Source organism: Amblyomma americanum, chromosome 1 (assembly GCF_052857255.1).
Source record: "Amblyomma americanum isolate KBUSLIRL-KWMA chromosome 1, ASM5285725v1, whole genome shotgun sequence".
Lineage (NCBI taxonomy): Eukaryota > Metazoa > Arthropoda > Arachnida > Ixodida > Ixodidae > Amblyomma > Amblyomma americanum.
Window position 1 is genome coordinate 258,333,969 of NC_135497.1, and position 7,252 is coordinate 258,341,220.

The 7,252-nt window shown below is 49.0% G+C and overlaps 1 long non-coding RNA gene across 1 annotated transcript; it reads left to right on the forward strand.

The window, feature by feature from the left end:
* The first annotated feature begins 4,260 nt into the window (after positions 1–4,260).
* LOC144096723 (uncharacterized) lies at positions 4,261–6,735 on the forward strand. The gene is made up of 3 exons (XR_013306831.1): positions 4,261–4,396; positions 5,095–5,188; positions 5,762–6,735. It is a non-coding gene; the product is annotated as an uncharacterized LOC144096723 (long non-coding RNA).
* The last annotated feature ends 517 nt before the right edge of the window (positions 6,736–7,252 follow it).

The following is a 7,252-nucleotide window of genomic DNA, read 5'->3' on the forward strand; positions in this document are numbered from 1 at the left end:
AAAGAAAAGCCGTGGCGACGGAGTAACTGATTGTTTAGTGCCAACGCTAGTTCGGATCCCGCTCCCCCTGTTTAATTTCTTTTATTTCTTTAGTGTCTTCCCCCGGTGCGGTGTCGGCTTTCCGCTGCGGTTAGGCCCTTATGCGGTCACTTAAAATAAAATGTTGTTGAGGCCACTCGAAAATCAAACGGCTCGCTAAAATGCAGCATTTGGGCTGAATAATAGCAATCACTAACTCCCCGAGTCTGCAGTGAAAGATTCCTGTGGTTGCCATTTTAGTACTCTATTGCTTCTAATCCGCCGAAAGGTGGTTGTCTGTCTGTCCGAAGCCTGCTTCTGCCTGCCTGCCGAAGCCTGGCCGTAGAACGGCTGCAAACGCTCCCCAGTATTTAAATGACAAGCGAAATCTCAGTGCCAGTACAAGTGTATTTAGTTGAAGGCTCTGACTTGCTGCGCTGCGTCGTCGTCGATATCACTGAGGATCAAACTGCACTCCAGCGTGAGCTGTACTGTCCCGCGCACAGTGTCATCCAGGCCCGACGCATGGGAAAGGGGCGCTCTTGCATAGTCACCTAGCAAGGCCCTCTGACACTCACCTAGCAAGGCCCTCTGACACTACCAGCCCGTCTGTGCTATTATGGCTGTATTTTACGGCCTCGGCCATATAAACCGAGTGCGGTATATTGCTATAACTGCTTCCGTACTGGACATATGCGCAAATCCTGCCCCTTCACTGCTGCCGGTGAAAGTACATCGGAAGAGAAGGTGGCTTATCGATGCGACCTTTGTAAATTCGACGACCACGAGATAACATCTCCAAGCTGTCCGACAAAACAAAAGGCAACACAACAGGCTCGTCGTCGAATGACTAAGCATTGGCCAATACAAGACAGTATAACTTCATTGCAGGCATTCAATCGGTTCGCAGCTCTCCAGTGGGATGCCGACGAGTGGTCGGAGCTCCCTGAGCACACCTCGCATGATCCTTCAACTCAGCAGCCTTCTAACGGTACTGTGCGAAAAGAACGCCTCCGAAAACAACCGACAAAGTAGCGCAGTGTGCCTGAACTACCGCAAGACGATAAGGCCGCAGTCGACGAACATATCGTACGTCTTATAGCGGAGGTCACCAAGCTCCGGCAACACCGTGAACTGCTCGCTCGACGTAGACGGGCAGCGGAATCATCCACCACATCTATCTATGGCACAGCAACATCGCCTTCCTGCCGCCCCCCAGTGTCATTTCCTGCCGCCTCTTCCCAGATTACCGCAATGCCACTGGACAACTCTGCGACTTCTTTGCTCCGGTTTATGGTCAACCAGTTGTACAACCTGACGTCCGTGATTCTACAGCGCTTGGGCTAGTAACTAGAAATGGCGAGTTCCGGTCGCGCTGGTGGGCTGCAGTGGAACTGCAGAGGCATTTCCACGAAGGTGGGAGAGCTCAAGACCCGACTACAAATTCACAAGCTCCAGGTATGGGCCATGCTGCTACAGGAAACAAACGCCTTGCCATCGATTCTAGGCTTCAGTGCCTACATGTCTCCTTCAATGATAGACCATCGTGTACAAACTGCTGCTCCCCCGGGAAAGGCGGCGGTGTATGTGGACTCACGTTTTCCGCATGTACGCCTTGCTCTCGAAAACTGGTGCACGTCGTATCAAGAGGTAGTGGCAGTGGCTGCGAAACTTAAGAAGGGAACCGTTGTGGTCGTTTCATTTTATGTTAGACCAGCCGGTGGTTCTTCCTCCCGTATTAATCTTGGCTGGTTAACAAGTGTCCGTCGGCAGTATCCCGGGTGTTCGATTTTAGTCGGAGGCGACTTTAACGCCCCTCACCAGGATTGGGGGTACCCCACTTCGAGCCCTAGTGGCAGGCGTGTGCGGGACGCCTTCACGGATGCCCAATTTGTGCTGCTCAACCATCCTGGGACAGCAACACGGCCAGTGCGTCAAACTCACAGTGCTTCCTATGCTCCAGACTTGACGTGGTGGTCCGGTCCGGGTACTCCATCCTGGCACATGGAGCCAGACGGCTGGGGAAGTGATTATCACCGTATCATCGGTCTTCACACCTCACATTTCCGACCTTTACGCTACAAATGTTCTGTGATCAACCGGGACAGTTTTCGCTCCTGTATGGACAATCTCTCCTCAGACTCTTCGCCAATCCTTATTGAGCGCATACAAACAGCGCTCAACAGTGCTACAACTACCACCTGGACTGATGTTGGTCGACCGGCACCAGACCACGGCCTTCTTAACTTGTGGGCGGCACGCCGTCAAGCCGAGCTGGCTGCTACGCGAGACCCTACTTCGTCGCAGGCACGCACACGATTGCACTATCTTCCAGCTAAGGCACGCAAATATGAACGCGACCTCTCTCGGCGGCAGTGGCATGCGTGGTGCGAACAATTTTCTGCAAAATCCTCGAATGCCTCTCTCTGGCGAATATTCCGTACAATGGAACGCGGTCGCCGTTCGACTGACGCAGCAGCAACCGCATGCTTCGCGGCTAACATGTCGCCAAATGATTTCGCCAAAGAAGCAGCGCGAAAGTTTTTCACAAATTACGATGCTGTGCCTTCTTCATCCGCTAGTTTAAAAATGGCAGGCATCCCAGCGCATGTATATCAAATGCCGTCTGATGTCGACGTAGATGGAATTGCATGTCCATTCTCTATTCCTGAGTTGCTGGCTGCAATAGATGATGCGAAACGGAAAACAGCGCCCGGCCCGGACAGTATTCAGAAGGAGGTGTACAAGAACCTGAGTAGCGCTGCACTCCCTCAACTACATGACACCATAAACAAAGTATGGTTGGATGGCGTAGTGCCAGAGAGCTGGAAATCCGCTGTCGTGATTCCTATCCCGAAACCAGGAAAGCCTCCGACGGACCTTGCCAACTTGCGACCTATCTCCTTAACTCTTACGCTGTGCAAGCTGGTCGAGAAGATGCTAGCCACACGATTGTCATAGTGGCTAGAGCAGCACGGTGTTTATCACCCAGCACAAATCGGCTTTCGTCCATATATTGGTACAGAGGACGGGCTGGCTGTCATAGCATCTGCAGTTTTGTCATCTACCCACAGCCTCAATGTGCGTACTGTTTTAGCAATGGACGTTGAAAAGGCATATGACAACATCAGTCATGCAAGCATTCTGAACTCCATTGACATGCTTCATCTCCCTCTGAGAGTGCGTAGTTCTGTCCAATCATTTTTGGAAGGCAGAAAATTTGCAATACGTCTCAGAGGCGAAGCGGTCGGATCATTTGTTCCTCTCTGCGGCGTGCCCCAGGGAGCAGTATTGTCGCCGACGTTATTTAATATTGCTTTCATCCCGCTGGCTTGGCGCTTACATGACATCCGTGACACAAAATTTCTTCAGTACGCTGACGACATCACGGTGTGGAGTAGTCACCAAGATCTCCATACTGAGGAGGCTGCCCTTCAATCTGCCTTGGATGTTACCTGTAATTACGCATCATCCATCGGACTTCAGCTATCCGTGCATAAAACAACATACACGTCAGTCGCCAACCGCTGGGGACGCCGTAAACTTCCTGCAAGTCCAATCCGTCTTTGTATATCAGGCACTCCACTACAGGAAAGTCCGAGTGTAAAAATCATTGGCTTAATGATTCACCAATCAGGATCAGCGACTGTATGGCTTTCTCAGACAAAAAGGCAAGTTATTCAGACTTTGGGTTTGATTAGAAGAATTGCCCCTAAAACTGGTGGCGCAGGCTCGTTCGTTGCACGGAAATTGGTGAGGGCAGTTTTGCAGCCACGTATTGTTTATCAAGCCCAGTTTCAACATCTTACAAGAGCCCAATGGGATCGCATTGAATCCGTGAACCGAGAGGCTATGAGGACCATTACGTGCCTTCCACGCATCACACCGGTCATAGCTTTACAAGAGAATGCGCAGCTCAATACCACTGATGAGCTGGTGCAGCAGCGCTGTGAAGCGCGCAGCCTTAAGGCCAGTCTATCGCACTCCACGCATGCACTGAGGACTTATGCAACGTCACACTCCATTCTTCAGCCGCCAACACCTAGGGTGCCTCGATGCGTGCCCGCTCTCCGCTGAGGGTGGTGCCACTCTTTGAAGGGGTCGTCGCCGCCAAAACCGGTTCTCGGGGGCGCCGCCGCCATTTTCTTTCATTCCGCTCCCGCCGTCCCGCTGACTCCCACGCTAGACACGGAAAGCGGCATTCTTCATACAGTCTCTTTGCAGAATGTCTGGGTGCTGCGTTCCCCAGTGCACTAAGAGCGCTAAAAATGGCTGGAGGATGTTTTCGTTTCCTGGAGACCAAAAACGACTTCTTCTATGGACTGTGAAAGTGAAGCGGGACAAGTGGCAGCCGACGAACTACTCCTGCATATGCAGCGTAAGTACCGGACTTTTCTGCAGTGCTGAATTTATTTTGGGGCTTATGTCAGCTTGTCTGTGCGACTCTTTCTTATAACCAGACGTGCGATTTTGTGTTCCTGTCGGAGGCGCCATATCATGCTTTTTCAGCCTTTTGATATTTGATCGCTGCAAACGGACGTAGTCTCTTAATTAGAGCTTGGAGCGATATGGAACCTCCGGCGCATTTACGCCTCCGTTCATTTCACTTCGCATCACGAAATAAGGCCCAGCCTTGCAAAAATATTACGATCTTTCTCGGCCACGAAGCTTGAACAGCAGTGCATCACGCTTCCTTCACAAAAAGCCATCGCTGCCCGCTTAATTTGACAGGCGCATATAGCAGTGCGAAAAGTGAATCCCGGAGTGCAAAAAAGCATACGATGGGTTAAGCTTGTGTTTCTCCGCGTTGCATCAAATTCAGATCTTTTATACTTTTGTTCGCACTATGTTATTCAAGACATTTATTCTAGTTTATCATATGTCACGGAAGGAGCTCATGGAAATGAAAACAAAAAAAAATGAGTGTGAAGTAATCTCTATTTTGTGCATGTGTGCGGATGTGAGCCTATATGCGTGATGATGTGCGTTTGTTTGATTTTCTTTATTTATCGTAATTTAATCTTATTTGCCGGGGAATAAAGCATTTAAATTAGCAACAATTTTTTTTTCGTCCAGGCTCACTTTGAAGAATCCTGTTTTGAACAAAACCGGGCAGATGGATGGAAGAAGCTGAAGCCGAATGCAGTACCAACGGTTTTCCCATTCAGGGGTAGGTGTTTCCCATTCGATTCACTGCCTGGTTCTGTATAAGTGCATACATTCGTTGCTAACAAAGTGGTGGTCGCTCGGAAACATTTGAATGGCATTTGAGCCGCTGGCCCGGCATGGGTGACTTATTTCGCCTTTAACACGTTATGTGTTCATGTATGTATGTATCCATTCTGCTTCTCAAGTTCTTATGGAGAAGAAACCTTCCACTTATTCAATTCTACTGTCGATCGGCTCATGCAACAACCTTCATCTCAAACACCCACTTAACCCATTTCCACTTGAAAAGACAGACTCGGTCGCCTTCTTTATTTAATACAAATGTAATTAATCAAGGCGACACAAAATAATTCAGGGAGAGGGGAACAAGTAAAGTACCTATGTGCACCTTTTGGCCCCAACCCTTATATTTTGTCGCGTGGAAAACTAAAAACTAAAAAAAATGCCGAGACGCTGGTCACGCCTTGTTTTCGCTTTGCTCTTTGTCTTGATTTTCCATATTCCGTGATTACTGCATTTTCCCGTTGCTTAACGCTCAGTTTGATCATTGGTTTGTACATCTTTCTGCTTCCAGTTGCTCCAAGGAAGCGAAATTCACCTACAGACAGAACGCAGCCTGTGCCCACATCCGTCAATAAGGAGGTGAACAACCCCGCTGAAGGATTCCACACCGCATCAGAGGCAGATTTCCTCGCCGAGTCAACTCACATGGTATCACAGGATACGTCATCGGTCAACCTCCAAGTCAACAGCTCAGATGTAGAATCTTTGAACGTCGGAAGTCCAAGCTCGACAGACGAAACACCCACAGCTAGTGAGACACAAACGGATTCTGCTGAGTTGAAAAAGCAGTTGTTAGACATGGAAAGAAAATACGCCACGCTTCAAGAACATCACACAATTGCTAAGAACACAATCCAAAAGCTCAAAAAGCAAGTTCAAAAGCATGAAAGCAAGGGTGATAATTTCGCAAAAAATACACGGTTCTTGAATGCAGACCAAATTTACGCTATTTCTAAAAATAGCACCCAGGGTCACATGTGGTCTGCGGAGATGGTTAAGCAAGGGTTGCAAATTAAGTTTGCTTGCGGAACGACCAGAAATGAGACATTGAGGAAGTTGGGTTGCCCTCTTCCGTCCAGCAAAACGTTAGCACGGAGGATCTAGGGACTGAAGTTCCTTCCAGGAATTCTTCAAGAAGTTTTTGACGTCATGAAGTGTAAGGCTGAAACTATGGAAAACGTGGAAAAAGACTGCGTGCTGTTTCTAGACGAGATGGAAATTGCTACAGCGTTTGAACTGTACCGAGGTGAAGATGCCCTCCTTGGAAGTATAACACTTCCTTCGAAGCCAGATGAGCCCGCCAATCACGCTTTGGTATTCGTGTTGGGAGTAATCAATCAGCGGTGGAAGCAGGTCATCGGCTATGAATTCACTGGCCATCACGTGGAAGGTGCCCTGCTCAAAGACTATGTGCTCGACATCGTCCAGCGCTGTGGCCAGATCTCCCTCAGTGTCCGTGCTGTCACATGTGACATGGGATCAGCGAATCGAGCAATGTGGCGAGAATTAGGATTTTCGAGCCACAGAAATTCTACCACAGTGTGCTCAATACCGCATACACGTTTGGACGGTACAGAGCTTTTTTTTCACTTCTGATGCAGCACATGTGTTTAAAAACCTACGAGGACAACTTTTAAGCTCCAAAGTCTTTGCACTGAGCGATGCCACCGTGCTCGAAAACAACCTCCCATCACCTAACGTGAAACTGGAGCATGTCCAGGCAGTGGTGGACTATGACGCAGAGAGGGAACTTAAAGTAGCCCCTGTCCTATCGGAGAGTCATTTTAGCTCCGGCCACTTTACAAAAATGAAGGTTGGAGTAACTCTTCAATTGTTCAGAGAAGCTGCACCAGCTATTTGGTGAAAGAAGGCCTGCTTGACCCATCTGCCGAAACAACAGCGTTGTTCTTGGATCTGTTATCAAAGTGGTATGCCCTCATGTCATCACGCCATCCCACTTTAGCTTTAAGCCACCGAAACATGGAGAAATATTACTCTGCTC